This window comes from Schistocerca nitens, chromosome 1 (assembly GCF_023898315.1).
Source record: "Schistocerca nitens isolate TAMUIC-IGC-003100 chromosome 1, iqSchNite1.1, whole genome shotgun sequence".
NCBI lineage: Eukaryota > Metazoa > Arthropoda > Insecta > Orthoptera > Acrididae > Schistocerca > Schistocerca nitens.
The window spans coordinates 574,850,518-574,869,362 of NC_064614.1; the positions used below are offsets into that span (position 1 = coordinate 574,850,518).

The following is an 18,845-nucleotide window of genomic DNA, read 5'->3' on the forward strand; positions in this document are numbered from 1 at the left end:
TAGTTCTAAATAAGTAAAATACACTCTAAGAACACAGAGGTGGAAACTTTACAATTATGAATTGTGAGATACAAAACACTCATGTAAATACTGCACATAGAACATTTATCTTGTTCAGATCACAAAGACATTCATATTTTGAATGTGAATCAGTAATACAAATCACAAAATGCCTTATCAAAGACTGGTAGATTCATTCCAAGGAACATAACATGTTACAGATATAGGAAAGAAATTTCATCACCCATCAGAAGGGCATTGAGGGAAGTGGATGAAGTTAATGTTTACTGTTTCCAAATTGACAACAGTTGGACTTGAACTGAAGAGTAAGGGAGATCATATAATAAAACTACCTCAAGGAATACATCCATTGCCATATATTCAATGCAAAAATACCCAAACACACATACAAAATGTGCAGGTATCCACTTTTCAACACTGTGTAAAGTGTAATAAAAAGCACACCTTCTATCTGATTTTGTACATTAAATTGCTGAATAAGAGGAGATATTTATCATCACAAAAGATTGACAGTAAGAAAAAATATCTGAAGAAACAATCCCCAGTAATGTCACACTGCAGAAACATCTGGAATAATTATTTATATTAATTTCAGGAACAGAATATGATTTGAATACTGATATGTTTAAGCACACTGTGCAGATTTAAGGCCCATACAATGGAATTACCATTCATTCATCTTCAGTACTTAAGTTCTTGCTAAGTATTCCTGATTTCGTGTGCACCTACACACACACACACACACACACACACACACACACACACACACACACACACGAGAGAGAGATAAAGTGGGGGGGGGGGGGGTTAATTCACAGCTCCAGAACTATAAACACAATCTCCTCGTTCATTTTTGTAGCAGCACAAGAAAAATAATCTCAAAATGCTTACAAGCCTACAGTGCAAGTCTTACAGAAGCTCTGCACTCACTGACAACAAAAATACTAAATATTTCGAAAGTAAACAATTACTACCTAAAATATTTAGATATAGCCTGCAATGTGACATCTACATAATGGAATTCCTGACAATAAATTTATTGTTTTTTAAGTATGTTATAGACATCTACAAAAGTTTAGAAGGTCTAGAGTATGTGCACATACTACAGCTTTAACAAGAAATGCATATGTTACAAACCTAGACCTTCAGATACCACAGCAGAATAAAAGCCAAGAAATACGAAAATGACATTACATGCAATACTGAGATACTGCAAGTAAATTTGTGCACAACAAGAAAATGGACAGAAGAAATTGAGAGAGAGAGAGAGACAGAGAGAGACAGCTATGAGTCAGTGTGAGAAAGAAAAATCAGAAATCATAAGAACAGTCGAGATTTTATAAGATTCCTGTAAGAGGAATTAAATTTACATGAACATCTGAAAGTGAACTTCAAGCGAAAGGAAACTTCACTCTTCAAAATACCTTGAAATATTCCACTACTTAATGAGAGACAGGTAAAACAAAGTGGTGCTTTAAACTGTCTTTTTAGTTTAATGTAATAAAGGGCAAGATGCCTTAAACAGATCTTTCAATAAGGAAGAGACAGAGAACCTACACATGAATCTTCCATAAAAGACGTTATGCCTTCTGCTGGCAACTCCTTGTGACATGAGGCATATCCATGTGACAAATCAAGATGCAATACTTGTCCCTTCCCTCATAAAGTACACCCTATTGCATCAGAGGCATGTTCACTTGTGAAAGCAGCCATATTACTGCAGTATTGAGCACCATTCAGTTGGCTACACTTTAAAAGACACACTCACATTTCCTACAGCAGCCACCATGGCATGAGGGCACTGCCACAAACGCTTAGGCCACTGCCAATGACATACAAGAATCAACTCTCTGGAGCTCCATCTGTGGGTCTACTTAATAAGTTCAAACATCAGTATTATGAAAAGGATAGTTTGCTAATCACCATATAGCAGAGATGCTGAGTCATATTTAGGCACAACAAAAAGACTATGATAAACAAAACTTTCAGCCAACAAGGCCATCAGCAGAAATAGACAAAAGAGACACACCCAAACACGCACGCATGCGCAAACACAATTCACACACACATGACCTCAGTCTCTGGCTGCTGAGGCCGCATCCTGGTCCTCAGCAGCCAGAGACTGTGGTCGTGTGTGTGTGTGTGTGTGTGTGTGTGTGTGTGTGTGTATTTCCTAATTTCTGATGGAGGCTTTCTTTGCTGAAAGGTTACTTTCTGACAGTCTTTTTGTTGTGCCTACCTGCAGCTCAACATCTATGCTATATCGTGAGTAGCAACTATCCTTTTTATAATACTGACATTATTCTGTCCTGGATTTTCCACTGTTCAAGTTCAAACATCAATGCACAGTGCCCATTTGGGTATTCACCGTTCCATAATATTCACGGCTTTCATAGTGGTCACGTTTGTCATCTATGGTACAGTCATTGTATTGAAAACTGACTGAATTATAAATGTGTGTGTGTGTGTGTATGTGTGTGTGTGTGTGTGTGTGTGTAAACACTCAAATATACTGTTAGCAACTGACACTGCAACTTCAGCAAACAAAGCTAAGTATTACTTTTACTATTTGTTATCAGATGTAGAATAAATTAATATCTGAATTCTCTGTCCATGAACCACATCTGGTCCTCGTTCCTGTATCCACTAAAGAACTATAAAGCATGGAACGGAAATTACAACAATTATATATCATTCCATTGTAACTTCTTAATAGCCTTTTATGTAGGCTTGACTACCATCTAGCTGTCCACCCAAATAAATGGCCCTGTCAACATATGGGTACAAGGAAAGCTGACCACCCAGCAGTAAACTATTCTCAACTTCAAAGGCTGTTTCAAATCTGTGCTACTTGGATCCCCAATCCCCTCAGCTCTAACTACATTAGCCCCCAACCCTTACACACTAATTCATATGTTCTATACTTTTTTACCCCAGGCACCACCTCACCACCATCTCTGTTTGGTTTATTCCTCTATCACTTTGCACTCACACTGTTTCTCCTCTGTGGCCTTCTTCCTCTCTTCTCAACATGATCCACATCTTCCACTGTTCCATCTCTCATCCTTCATTCCCTTCACCCTCTCTTCTCCTCCTTTCTGACCTTTCCTTCTTCTTTGTTTCTCTTGTTCTCTCCACCTGAGACACCCTGTCATCTTATCGAAGCTGCAGTTCCAGGACAACTTGGCTGCATGTGTGAAAGTGTGTTTCTTTGTTATCTCTGAGTAAGGACAGTGTTCAAAAGTTTACTTAAAACTTTATTTTTGATAGTCCACCTGGGGCTTCACACTGTCATATTAATTTCATAAAAGTGAAGTAGCCATCAAACTGACAGTTAGAATACCACAACCCCCCCTAGGAAGAGAGTTCTGCTGAAAATTTTACACCCTTCCCTTCCTAATATCTGAAGACAGTGGGAAAAACCACCATTTTAATAAAAAATCGAAACCATGCTGTAACATAGCATTTATCGCACACCAGAAGTTAGCCAACGACTAATTAAACTCGCAATAAGTAACCGTAAAAAATTAAATCATAGAAGACTGAAAGTATTTGAGGTTTGAATTTGGTTTGAAAGTCTTCTTCTTCACTTTCCTATTATGCAATTCATTGCTTGTTATGGTTGTCGTGCTTTCACTTGTTCCTTGTAGACATTCATGCTGCTTTCTCTTTGTTTCCTCTAATTGGTATTATTATTATTATACGAGGCCTGTTCAAAAAATTCCAGATCATTCATAATTTTGTGACAATTTTGTGTTGGAGTGACACACAGCTGGCATCCCAGCACATGCCTGTGTTTAATGTGTAACTGCCATAAGTTTCATTGTTGTATGTCTGTTAATTATTGTTCAGTGCTGTACTGAGTAGCATGTTGTGTCACACAGTTTGCGAATTTCAAGATAGCAGAGTTGGAGGAGCAACGCGTCTGCATTACATTTTGCATGAAACTCAAAGAAACCTTTACAGAGACATACCAAATGATGCAGGAAGCCTATGGTGTTGTTTACTTTGTTGTACTTGGTGTTACGAATGGTTCACATGGTTTAAAAATGGCTGGACAGACGTTAAAGATGACCCTCATCCAGGACGACCTTCAATGTCTACCAAAGATCTCATGTCAAGAACATCAACAAAATTCATGCCACAGGGACAAACTGTTAATCGATGGTACTATCAGGATGCGTTGCAATGCCTGCGAGAAAATGTGAGAAGGAAATGACTGGAAATGTGGTGAGACAATTCATGGATCTTGCACCATGCTAACATACCCACACATTCATCCCTATTGGTGTGTAACTAACGCACAAAAAACTCTCCAGACATCGCCCCTGTGGACTGCTTTTTTATTTCCAAAGGAGATGGCCCAATTGAAAAGATGATGATTTGCAACAATAGACAAGAGAAAAGAAAATTTGCAGATGGCGCTTCATGTGTTCCAGCAAGAGACGTACCAAGACTGCTACTGGATTTGGAAATGTGTTGGGAGCGGTATATCAATTGTGGAGGAGAGCGTTTTGAAGGAGACCACGCACAATAAGTAAAAGGTAAGTCTAGAAAAATTCTGCGGGCAGTTCTGGAATTCTCTGAGAACAGACCTAGTATGTTGTGTATAACTACTTATTCCCTAATGTTATCATTTACAATTCAGTTTGGTTTTTTATTAGTTTCACAAATATTTTAAATTTGCTAATATTAGATGTAGCCTATGTGGCATATCATCATGCTAAACATCTCCAGAAAACAAAAGTATTCTTTATTTTAAAAGATACTTGTTTTACATGTCAGAAGTGTCATTAGACAAGTAATATAAATGTATGAAATTAAAAATGCAGAATTAATTCGGGTTCCAGTGGAAATACTTTTAGCACATCTGAAAACGCAGAATAGCCACTTGAAAAGAAAGGGGGTGGGGGTGGGGGGTGATCTACATGTTTTTCACCTGCAAATAAATACTATTACCTGTGTTCACGTGACAACAGAAATATGTTACCAATATGGTTATTTTGCTGTAATGTTATTATAGCAAGTAATATATTTATACCAGAAAGGTTTTTCTTACATTGTTAGAGTAAGTAATATGTTTGCCAAGACAACCATGCTCCCTCCCAAAATTTTCTAAGTAAGTAGCCTACAGTTATATATACATCATATCACCACATTCTTCTTTGATTCACTTACAATATTGATGCTTTCAGAAAATAGAATAAATAGTCATAATCGTATTACAATATCAGTGACTATCATTTGTCCAAATTCTCTTTCAATGCTCACTACACCTACAGGTGAAACATTATCATCTGAATTTTGATTAAAGAAATGCCAGATACATGTTCATAGAATACCATTAAACATTCATAATTTCGCACCAGTAGTGTGTTGGAGTGACATGCGGTAGGCATCCCTGCACATGCCTGCATTTAATGCATTACTGCCAGGAGTTTCACTGTTGTATATCTGTTAGTTATTGTTCAATGTTGTATTGAGAAGATCAATGTGTCGCACAGTTAGCGAAATTCGAGATGGCAGAGTTAGAGGAGCAACGCGTCAGCATTAAATTTTTTGTGAAACTCAAGGAAACATTTACAGAGGAACACCAAATGTTGCAGGAAACCTACGGTGATGAGTGCTTAAGCCACATTAGGTGTTACGAATGGTTCACAAAGTTTAAAAATGGGCAGACAGAAGTTAAAGATGCCCCTCGTTCAGGACGCCCTTTGATGTCTACCGACAATGCTCAGGTCAGGAACATCAGCAAAATTGTGTATGCCAATCGAAGACTGACTGTCCAAGAGATTGAAGCTTCTCCAAGGCCAAAGAAAGCTCATCAGGTCAAGCTAATTGTCAAAACCATGCTGATAGTCTTCTTTGACTTTGAAGGATTGATTTGTCATGAATTCATGTCACAGGGACAAACTGTTAATTGATGGTATTATGGGCACGCTGCGATGCCTGCGAGAAAATGTGAGAAGGAAATGGCATGAAACGTGGCAAGACAATTCATGCTTCTTGCATCACGATAACAGCTGCAAACAATTATCCCTGTTGGTGCGTACTGTTGCGAAAAAAACAAAATCTCTGCGCTGCCTCATCCTCCACACTCTGCAGACTTTTTTTTTATTCCCATAGTTGAAAATGCCATTGAAAGTATGGAGATTTGCAATGATGGACAAGATAAAAGAAAATTTGCAGATGTGCTTCATGTGATCCAGCAAGAGGTGTACTAAGACTGCTTTCGAAAGTGGAAACAGCATTTGTAGCAGTGTATAAATTGTGGAGGAGAGTATTTCAAAGGAAACCATGCACATAAGTAAAAGGTAAGTGTAGAAAAATTTTGTGGAAAAAGTTCTGAAATTTTTTGAACACACCTCGTACATAGCTCATATGAGAAATAAAATTACACAGTGTATAGAATTTGTTATATACTACAGCTACAGTAGTTGTGAACCTGATCCTTTCTTCCCTACAATTTCAATCATCACTGGTGTATTCAGTCTGGCTTGAGTAACAAGATGATGATGCCAAGATCAAAACTTGAGAGATGCCGAAATCAAAACTTTGAGGTACATGGACAGATAGTGTTGACATTAGACATCCAAAAACATAATGTGGAATTGGCTTGTTTTGTATTCAAAAGTTTCTGGGTCTCATAATGATTGGAGGTGAAACTTAGGTCTTTGAAAAAAGTGGCTTATTCCATAAAAAGGCAAAGTTCTGGGCTTGAGTTCCAATCAAGCTCAAAACCTTAATCTCTTGGTAAGTTTCTAAACAGTGCACACTCCACTGCAGAGTGAAAGACTCATTCTTGAATGTGTACTGATGATCTTACCTGGATTTTACATATCTTGATCAAACATCAACTAGGCATGGACATCACATTTGCCATCAGTAAATTCAGAAGTATACTTGGAAGTCATTTGTAGTTCATATCTTTTCACATAATGAGTCTCGCTTCTTCAAAATTTTGGAACGGGCCATCAACAAAGTTACATATTTTTACATTCTTTAAGTCCTTGAATCGCTATTTGTCATTTTTCAGGGGTGCATGTGCTCTTTATGATGATTGTTGATAGGATGCTGCTTTTTGTTGATAGTGTGCTGCTTCGACCTGATGAATGTACTCTACTTTTACAACCAAAAATGAACAGTTTGCATTGGGAGCATAGCTATAATGCTCTGACAGTGGTCTGCAAAATAAACATATTTAGTGGCTACATGGCTAATTTTTTTTATCCTTATATAATGAAGATTGCAACTGTAGGCCAAACATATCCTGCCACAATAGTGAAAAGCTTCAAGACTATTTCAAGCAGTTTTAACACAATATTCCAGCCATAATGAACATTCCAACAGCAACACTGTCACTGTCATACATGCACTAACATGAAAATCATCACTAACAAGGGGGCCACAGTTACACAAGGGATGATTCCTGTGGTTAATGGGATCAGGCAGACAGGTTTTTTAGGATAAAGCCAAAGTCCAGACAGACAACATTCAAGAAAAATAGAAGCTTCATGTACACTCTATAGGGATAAAGCTAAGGGTAGTATCAATTTACTTCATGAAAATGTCAAGGGAATAAAAAATAAAGTAATGAGCTGTCAGTGCATTGAGGTGATCTCAAAAACAAGAATGAAATTGATATACTTCATCTGCCTGAACATCATGTAACTGTGGGGATGTAAAGTGTCAGTATAAATGGGTATAATTTAGCATCTTACACTTGCAGATCTAGCATGGATAAAGGCGGAGTTGTCATTTACACAAAACAAGGGTATAAGTACAAAACTGTAGAAGTAAGCAAATTTTGTGTTGATCAGCACTCTGAAGTTTGTTCATGTGAACTACAGCTAGATAATGTAGTGTTGACATTGGCAACAGTGTACAAGTCCCCATTAGGAGATCGGGAGCTATTCATAAAAAAGTTTGACACTCTATTATGCTGTTTGTCAGACAAAAAGTAGAAGTTATTAATCTGTGGTGATTTCAATGTAAAATGTCTCAGAAATTCCGATAGGAAAAGTGAACTAGAAGTTTTATTAATGACATATAACTTAGAATAAGTGATCAACTTCCCTACACATATAACTCAAAACACTAGTCCTCTAATAGATAATGTATTTACACAAGAAGAGGATGAAAAACTAATACTTGCTTTCCCTGTATAAATGGTTTATCATGATGCACAATTGATTAATTTACAAAAGCTAGCAGTGTGTACAGTTCAGAGACCATTAAGTAAAAGTGTAAGGCTGGTCAACCCGGTATCTACAGAGCACTTCAGAGAAAGATTAAGAAATGTTAATTGGAGAGATGTATATAATGAGACAAATGCTAATGATAAATGCAACATTTTTCTTGATAAATTTATATCCCTTTTTGAGCAATGTTGCCCCAAAAAAATTACTAAGTTTAGTACCAAACAGTTTTCAAAGAAACCTTGTACTACTATAGGTATTAAAGTGTCTTCAGAAAGAAAGAAAAATTGTATGAGACAGTAAGAATTAGTACAGACTCAGAAGTAATTTTACACTATAAAAATTATTGTAACATAATGAGAAACGTCAGAAAATCATAACATATGTATGTATATTAGAGATGAAATTAACAACTCAGACAATAAAATAAAATCAATGTGGAATGGTGTTACAAGAGAGACAGGAAAAGTAATCACTGGGGTAGGTACTATTACTATGAAAGAGAATTAGACCATTTTAACCAACAGTGCACAAGTAAATAACGCATTTAACAACAATTTCCTAAGTGTAGGTGAAAAAATTGGTGAGAATAGTTCAAAAGAAAAAGCCAAGCAGTACATGGGAGAGTCAGTTTTGAGAAATACTCGTCAGATTAATTTTCATCTAACAATCTCTCGTGAAATAATGAAAATAATTAAATCTTTGAAAAATAAATGTTCTGTCGGAGTAGATGACATCCCTAATGAGATATTAAAACAATGTGGAGCAGTATTTCCCCAGACAGGTTAAAATATGACATTGTCAAGACTCTCTACAAAAAAGGGGACACCACAGATGTCAATAATTACCGGTCATTATTCTTGCTTACAGCATTTTCAGAAATTGTTGAGAAAGTAATGTATTCAAGAATGGTTAGCCATCTCAACAGTAATGGGATACTTCGTAAATCATAGTTTGGATTTCAAAAATGCTGTTCCACAGATACAGCAATATACAATTTAACTTCCCACACAACAGAGTCTTTAAACAGTAAAATGTCACCAAAAGGAATTTCCTGTGACTTATCCAAAGAATTTGATTGAGTGAACCATGTCATTGTGTTACAGAAATTACAATTCTATGGTGTAAGTGGAACAGCATATGAGTAGTTTAAGTCATATCTACAGCACAGGAAGCAAACATTTTCTTTATATGGTTCAAGTGATTTAAGGAAGTTTCCCACTACATCTAACAGGGGTGAAATTACATTAGGTGTTCCACAGGGCTCAATCATACGTCCCCTTCTGTTTTGGATACATGTGAATGGCCTCCCTTCATATCTGAAACAAGAAGCTAAATAGACACTGTTTGATGATGATACAAGTATCCTTATTAATCCAGGAAAAGAAACTCCAATAGAAAACTACACAAATAATGTCTTTGGAAAAGTTATTGATTGGTTTTCTGTGAATGGGCTCATTCTGAACTTTGAAAAAACACAGTACATCAAATTTTCTTCTGCATGGAGTAATGTTCCTTCAATAAATATAACACATAAACAGAAGTCAGTAGCCAGGGTAGAGCATACGAGCATACTAAGTTTTGGGTGCATATATAGATAAGAATCTAATTGGAAAATTCATATTTTGGGTCTCCTAAAGCGACTAGGTTCAGCAACTTTTGCAATCAGAATAATCGCCAATTTTGAGGATATAGAAATTAGTAAGCTAACATACTTTGCATATTTTCACTCTCTGATGTCATACAGAATAATATTTTGGGGTAACTCAAGATTTAAGCAAAAAATACTGACTGCTCAAAAGAAAGTGGTTAGAATAATGTGTGGGGCTCATAGTCGCACATCTTGTAGGCACCTGTTTAAAAGGTTAGGAATTCTTATAGCAGCCGCACAGTACATTTACTCAGTAATGAAATTTTTTCAACAACATGGACCAGTCTGAAAACAGCAGTGACATTCATGATTATAATACCAGAAGACAGACAGACTTACACTATCCTCTATTTAACCTATCTTTGGCACAGAAAGGGGGAAAATAGGATGCTGTAAAACTTTTTGATAAATTACCAGATGAAATAAAATGTCTGACAGACAGCAGTAATAGTTTCAAAAATAAATTAATATATCATATCTCGTTGACAACTCCTCCAATACCATAGATGAATTCTTGAATAGGAATAAATAAATCTACAGGTATAATATATGGATTTTGTGCCATTTAAGGGAGTGGGGTAGGTAACAAAAATTTTAAGCTTAAAAAAAATAAAAATAAAAAAAAACCTTGATTCATGTGCGCATTTCTTATGCACTTGACACGTTCCACATCGTAACTGTTACCGTGAGACTGATCAATGGAACATGTAACTAACAAACTAACTAACATCCAGTGTATACCCAAAGTGCACATCTGAGAGAGAGATGTGGCAGAATGACATGATAGGCTTTTATGCCACATGGTATCTTGACTCTAAATACTGAAATGTTGCTTACTACCCACCTTATTGTGTTCACTCTATAGTCTTGTAACTGCCAACTTAAAAATGTGACCTATATTCTTAAAAAGAGTCATAAAATACAAAAGATAGAAGAGAGAATAAAATAAACATGAAAAAAGGAAAATATACAAATATAGACAGACAATGTCCAAGCAGAACAAGGAAAAAAGATTGCTCTGATTACAACATTCAGCAATGGACTAGAATCTATTATCAGCTATTGCACTAAAGGTGTGGTTTTGTTATGGCATGATTCCAAACAGCCTCTCCATACTCTGTTAACACCTTACAACCAACCTTAGCAATGCTCTGATTATGCAGATCTAACTCAAAAATGGAATCCAAACTACAACAAATGACAAAAGAACAGAAACAAGAAGAACTGAACAACAGTCCTTGCAGAAGATTTTTCGGCTAGTTTCCTCCAGTTCTCAGACAAATGCCAGACCAAGTATATAAAATTATTCCAAAAGTATAGTAAATCAAAAATTAAATATAACAGAAACCCCAGTGATAAAAAAAAACGTGTCACAACCAAGCTTTCAGTCAGAATAAACTGCCACTGAACAACTGCATAACTCAGCAGCACTCGACATTACAGTGCTATCACAGGGTGAATCTTCCTCATGTGTAGGTTTCACACCATTTCAGTCAGAATCTGACTCCTTTGGTTGGACATGAAATTCAAATACTTTGGTCAAGTTGACGCCCTTCTATTTCTGTAAGAAGTTTTTGAGACATTTAGACATAGAAATCTTCAGAAATTACCATGTTAATGTATGTTCAAATTCATAATAGTGAATCTGCTTTATGTTTAGTAGAATATAATCATTTTTTTGTTTTCTACAAGGATGAAACTTGTATGATACAACTGTTAGAACCATATAGATAGGTCTGAAGGTTGCTGATGAGTGTAAAGCAACAGGAATATTGTTAGTTTTGACATAGAAAGCAGGAAAAATAAATTAAGAACAATGACATACATGTTTTCTGATATAACAAGAAAAAAAATATTGGCTCTGACCAATAATATTTTTAAAAAATTCAATGACAGTAAACTCATAACTGACTCAAAATCATCATTTTTGCAGAACAATAAGCCATACTGCTACACGTCTGGTAACCATTCTGGCATGAAATGATAATGTTATCTTTATCCCAAAATCATTGTCTGAGGCAAAAGATGTACGCAGCAGGAGAAAAAAGTACTGGGACCAATTGGTGATCCAATCCATGGTCATTTGTATTCACAGTTTAGCACTTACCTACTGAACGACGTCATTAGCTAAACATAACACAGGTAAAAAACTGCATAGGACTTTTCTATACACTTTCTTATAGATTTCAATGTGGTGAAACGAAAAAAATCCCCAAAAAAGTTCCAACATGTCAGCTGTTTTTTAACACAGGTTTTTGTTTATATTTGGCATAAAATTCCTGAGTAACTTGAACTTTAATATTATCTTTATAATTTAACACATTAATTCTATTAATTAATGCTGGACTTGACAATAAATGAAAAAAAAGTTGTTACTCGTTGAAGGAGAGTAGTGGTAGGAGCAGGTGGGTAAAGTAGTTTTTTTTTTCATTAGGAGGAAGGTCACATGACTGTGTCTAAACATGTGAAATTAGTTTACTGTGAGTAATATTACTGGTGATGTTGAACATGTTTCGATGTGTTATCTGTAACACTAGGAATAAATATAAACAACATGTTATTAGATCATGTTTCAATGAGCTAATTAAGTTCAATATCTCACTAACCATTTACTGCAATATCTCAGTAGCTATCTAACACCACACTCACTTTATATCCAGCATTCAAACACTACTGCACCTGTGTTTTTGTTTCTGGAATCTGGCTCACAGAGGTTGTGTAATTTCAACCCGACTGCTTTTGTTATGCTCGTGGTGAATACACAGTAAAAGATCAACAAAGAAAAATTTTTGATTTTTTTGAAGGAAGTTTATTTTGTGAATTTCAGATTGAATCTTGGAGATCAAGACAAAGCTACGGTTAAACATAAGGTGCACAGAAGTTATGAGGAAGATCTTTGTCTCTGGTTTATTGAGTAAGAAATCTCATTTTGTTTTGGCACTGCTATGATATGACACGAACAGAAAAATAAAACAACCCTCTGCTACTTCTGTTCGGTAGATGTGAAAGGATTTAATACAGAAAAGGAACAAAAAATCTTACCTCAACCCTGACTCAGCTGTTCATTCAGTGTCTCATGGGTATGAAATATCAGCTCCACAGCTACGTTCTAATTCAGATGACATCCAGAGTGAGTCAGAGGACTCAGATACATCCACTTCCCAGAATGAATCTAGCTCAGATTTTATTGTTGGTAGAGACCTCAATTTTTTTCTTAGAGTGAGCCGAACAACTTAGTAAGAGACCTAGGTCTTATAAAAGATGCTGCCAAATTGCTAGAATCAAGGCTGAAAACCAAAAACTAGTTATCATCTGTGACCTCATTTTCATATTAGTACAGGCATTGACAGACAGAATTGACTCTGTCATTTCCTAAGGAGGGCAATCTGGTTTATTGTAATGATTGTTCATGGGCTCACTATGTGTGCTGAAATTAAATATGCTTCACCAGAAAGATGCATATCCACTGATTCTTTGAAAGCTTGCCTCAAAGCAAATGGAAACGTATTTGCATCTTTTCCTATGGAACATTTGTTTCATGTGCAAGAAAGCTATAATGACTTCATTATGGTTCTTGAAAAAATCACATGTTATGTGCATCAATGGATGGTTTGTAGAGATTTTAAAATACTAATGATGTTTTTTTAGTCAGCATGGGATTACACAAAATATCCTTGCTTTCTTTGTTTACAGGATACTAGTGCCAGACAACTGCACCACACAAAAACTGACTGGGCACATTGGGAAAAAGTAATAAATACAACCTTTATTCCACCACGAAAAGTTTTATTACCACCTCTTCATATTAAATTGGGGCTTATAAAGCAGTTTTTCAAATCACTGGCAACAGATGGGCTTTGTTTCAGATATCTGTATTCTAAGTACCAGAAACAGTCTGAAGTCATGTAGACAGAGGTAGTTTTCACTGGTCCCAATGTAAGAAATCTTTTATCTGATTTCTTTTTGGACACAATGGGAGAAAAAGAAGTGTGGGACTCTTTCAAGAATGTAGTGCACAACTTTTTGAGAAATACTAAGGATTCTGACTACAAAATCATTATAAAATGTGCTGGCAACTTATGAAGTTAAGGGATGCAAGATGAGCTTAGAAATTCATTTTTTTACTCTCCCATATTGACTACTTTCCAGAAAAATTGGGGGCTTGCAGTGAAGAACAGTATGAATGATTTCACATGAAGTCTATGACATCAAAAGGTGTTATGAAGGAAGATGGGATACCATTATGTTAGCTGACTACTGTTGGATGCTCAATCAAGAAGCCAGATAAGGAATTCAGAAACGAATGCAGAGAAGAAGAGAACATTTCAAAAGAAAAAAAAAAACAGTAGACCTACAATTTATGTATAAATTAGACTTTTTTTTATTAGCTGTAAGAAAATATAATACATTTTGTTGACTGTAACAAATAAATATTTTTATTAAAAATTTATTTTCATTTTACAAAAAACCCTGTAAGTGATGGGATATTACTGAAATCAGTTTTAAGATCTGTGACCTCTCAAACACATAATTAAGCAAAAACTTCCCAAGTAGCTGGGACCTCCCCCCCCCCCCTTGCAGACATATGTAATTTATTTCCTGATTACTAACACTACAATATACCCAAAGAAAATACTACTCTGTGTGTCACTGAAGGTATGCTACAACACACAGTAATAAAGTCCACCTCTGTTTTCTCACAGCCTCAAATGACAGCACAGGAGTCAACCCATTCAGAGTCCACTAAACAGTCACCTTGCAACCCCTGGCCAGCTCTACTATGGTCAAATAATTATCTCCTCCATTCTGTCCACTCAACCTCTGATTGGGTTGATGCCTCCTATAGTAGTAGAAGAGGTAAGCTGATAGAGCATACTAGCTGGCTGGTTAGACAATTCCAAATTACTTGTTTGTTACTTGGGTATGCTTACCATTTCCACTCAATACTGGCTGGGCAAACTGACTTAGGGAAACACAGTGTCCATCCTGTAATTTTTTTTTTTGTTATCTATTTCAGCCTTATGTCTCACAAACTGTGTCTAGGTCATCACCAGAGGATTTTTAAAGTGGACATCAAAAGACATGCCTGAATGGTCTATATAAAGTTTTGCATAGGTGCCACATGTTAGCTTATACTCATATGACTTTGAAGTGATCTGTTTAATATGTTACAAGGAGAGGATGGACAAAAGTATAAAAAGATGGCAAGAAATGCAAGTTTGAGCATAAATGCAAATGTTAGACAAGCCTGCAGATTGCACTGTTGCATTTGACAATGAACGGCACCTGTGCAATGTTTGCAACAAGTTGCAAGTGTCAGTCGTGGTCAGAACAGTGTTCTGCATAGCTGTGAGTCCATAATGTCAGAGCTAAGTGAATTTGAATATGAGAAAATTGTTGGTGCTCATATGATGAGTGCTCTGTAACCAAGGCAGCTGAAGTGTTTGGTTTCTCAAGGGGCACCATATGAAAAGATTTATACCGCATACGGGGAAAGCAGAAAAACATCACCCATTAAGTCACAAAAGGGGCAAAAGTTGTGTTGAGTTATCATGTCAGTGAAGAGAATTATGACAAAAAATAAAAGGATGACAACTGCAAAAGTCACGCAGAACTGTGTGTTGCATTTCAAACCCTCAGTACCAAAACAACACAAAGGAAACTCTGTAAGTGGGAACTGCAGGGTGAGGTGCAATTCCAAAACCATTCAGTTGAGATGCAACTGCTCAAATCAAGAAAATGTGGTGCCAAAGCCAATAAACTTGGACTACAGAGTAACAGAAGAAAATCATCTGGTCAGTTGAGTCTTCTTGTACATTGTTTCTAACTTCTGGCTGAGTTTACGTGCCAACTGTGAAACATGGAAGGGGTTTGGTAATGATTTGGCCAGCTATGTCATTGTATTCCATGGGACCCATGGGTACTCTGCAAGGATGCATTACTATCAAGGATTATGTGACCATTTTGGCTGATCAGGTCCTTGCCATGGTACAATGTTTGTTTTCCAATGATGATGCTATGTTCCAAGATGACAGGCCCCTGTCCTCACAGCTAGCATCATCCAGGACTGGTTTTGCGAGTATGAGGATGAACTGTCACAGCTCCCCTGGCCACCACAATCATTTTATCTCAATATTATTGAGCCTTTGTGGTCCACTTTGGAGAGAAGGATGTGTGATAGCTATCCACCTCCATATCTTTACTGGAACTTGCCACTATTCTGCAGGAAGAATGACATAAAATTCCCTTTAAAACCATGCAGGGCATGTATTTGTGCATTCTGAGGTGACTGGAGCTGTTTTCAATACAATCACTTTTCCTACACCATATTAGGCATCTGTTTTTGGCATATCTGTATTTCTGTCAACCCACTGTAGATACTACGTAAATCAAAACTGGTAATGATACCATTTGTGTGACTGTAGGCTGAAATATGCAATAAAAAACCATAATAGCATAGTGTTGTAAAGTTGTTTCCAAGTCACATCATCTGATGTCTGGATGGTTTCCTAAGGTCTCTTCATCTTCCTTACATTTATTGTTTAAATCCTACATACTGATTCTCTAGCACAATTTCCATTTCTATTTGATACATTCCATTTGTTGCCCTTTCATCTTTCTTGCCTTTCTTCCCCTATCATTTTCACTTGTCTTCTGTGGCTAACTCCTTGTGAATTTTGCTATCACCCAACTCCTCATTGTTTCTTAGGTCAGACTGAAGACCCTCCATAACGAAACATCATCACAGTTATCAGACTATAGGGAGATCAGATGCTTCCATCTCAGATAGCTGACCACCACCACAACATGAAGGAAAATGTAAAATATAAAATTTTCCAAAATAGGCAAATTTCTGTAGTTGGGCAAACCTCATGAAACACGATCATCATACTGGCAGGGATTTTCGTGATTGTGGAGATGAAGAAATCATGATTTACATTTCAAACTGTACGTCATAAACACTATAGTACTTCGTGGGGGTATAATCACATTAATGTTCTGATAAACTTTAAGAAAGAACAGTATTTTTATTATTATAATGTCAGTAAGTAAAGTATATATTCTGAATAATTCTATACATCTACTAATACTTTTGTTAGTGTTTTGTCCACAAAGTAAGCTACCTTTCGGAACATCTTGATGAAAATAAACTGACTGTCACCTCTGAGGGACCAATTACTGTATTAACAGGGTACTGTTGGTTCTCTGATATTTGAACCTTGATATCATGGTCACATTCCTACCATAAATGTTTCTTTTTTCACCTTCTCATTTAATTTTTACTCTCTTTCCTTTATAGTTTTGAATATTATCTCTTGAATCATTTTTCAGGTTTGTGTATCCTTCAGCACTGCACTAATTTCCCCTGGTTTAGTACTTGATAAGTAGAGACCATTTACTGTTTAAGATATTTTAAGATTACCTATACTTGAGAACGTTGTTCCACTGTGTCAGTGCTGTGCAGCTCAGAGATCAGCACAGATCTATCTGCATTATGAAATACTACAAAATGTTTTTTATGCATTGTTACTAGTACACTATCTGATCAAATGTATCTGGACACCTATTAGTGGACATTAATATGGAGTGTGTCAACCCTTCACCTTTATAAAGGCTTGAACTCTATGTGGGCACTTTCAGCGAAGTATCTGAATGTCTGTGGAGGAATAGCATCCCATTCTTCCTCACGAGCTGAAACCATAGAAGGTAGAGATGGGACACTTGGGCATGGAGCAAAGTCAGTGTCCTAACATATCCCAAAGGTGTTCCATTGGGTTCAGATTGGGACTCTGGGCACACCAGTCCATTTCAGGAATGTTAAGTGTCCACAAACCATTGTCTCAATGTGCTGCTTTATGACAGGATGTATTGTCATGCTCATACAAACAGCCATGTCTTCAAGCTGTTTCTCTGTCAACACAGCACACAATCTTGTAAAAGGTGTTCATATGCTTCTATGTCTAGTGTTTTGTTAAGCACAAAAAGAGGCCCACACACAGACAATCAAAAATACGCTATATAGTAACACCACCTCTTCCATACTTCACTGTTGGCACTACATATGATGTCCACTAATGTTCTACAGTCATTCAAGAAACCCAAACAAACACCTTCAGTGACTGTCACATGGTATAGCATGATTCATCACTCCATTCACTTGCTGCCAGTCATCCACTGTCCATTTCTGCCACTCATTACAACTCCTCAAAGAATCATTTGCCGGCCGCTGGTGGCCGAGCGGTTCTAGGTGATTCAGTCTGGAACCGCGCAACCGCTACGATCGCAGGTTCGAATCCTGCCTCAGGCATGGATGTGTGTGATGTCCTTAGGTTAGTTAGGTTTAAGTAGTTCTAAGTTCTAGGGGACTGATGCCCTGAGATGTTAAGTCCCGTAGTGCTCAGAGCCATTTGTAACTCAAAGAAATATTTTTGACTTATGAGGACCTGCTTGATCATTGTACCCAATTCTTTTTAACTCCCTAAACACTCATCGTGCAAGCTGGTCTGCTGGTAGCACTTTGCAACTCACAAGTGATTTTTCTGATAGTGTGCCCACACACACACACACAAACACACACACACACACACACACACACACACACACACACTTCCTCTTTGACTTGATGTTATGGGTTTAATTTGTAGTTTGCAGGATTTGTCCCTGTTATGACGTGGTCCAGTCTGCTGTCAGCAATTTTCCATGATCTAGGAGTTATTTTCGCTTTTATTCTGTGGCTGGATGCCTTTCCTGTTGGTGCAATTGTCACTTACTACACGAGTGAGAAGGAATGAGTGCCTTTTAAAAGTAGTTTAGTTGCCCTGCAGCAGTGTGAAGAAAACTGCTGTAAAGACCACTGAAAAATGGTTCAAATGGCTCTGAGCACTATGGGACTTAACTTCTAAGGTCATCAGTCCCCTAGAACTTAGAACTAATTAAACCTAACTAACCTAAGGACATCACACACATCCATGCCT

General features: G+C 36.8%; 1 protein-coding gene across 6 annotated transcripts in view; it reads right to left on the reverse strand.

Moving 5' to 3' along the window:
• LOC126255156 (peripheral plasma membrane protein CASK) overlaps positions 1-18,845 on the reverse strand; it is a 546,277-nt gene that overhangs the window by 131,693 nt on the left and 395,739 nt on the right. The gene's annotated exons all lie outside the window — the stretch shown is intronic.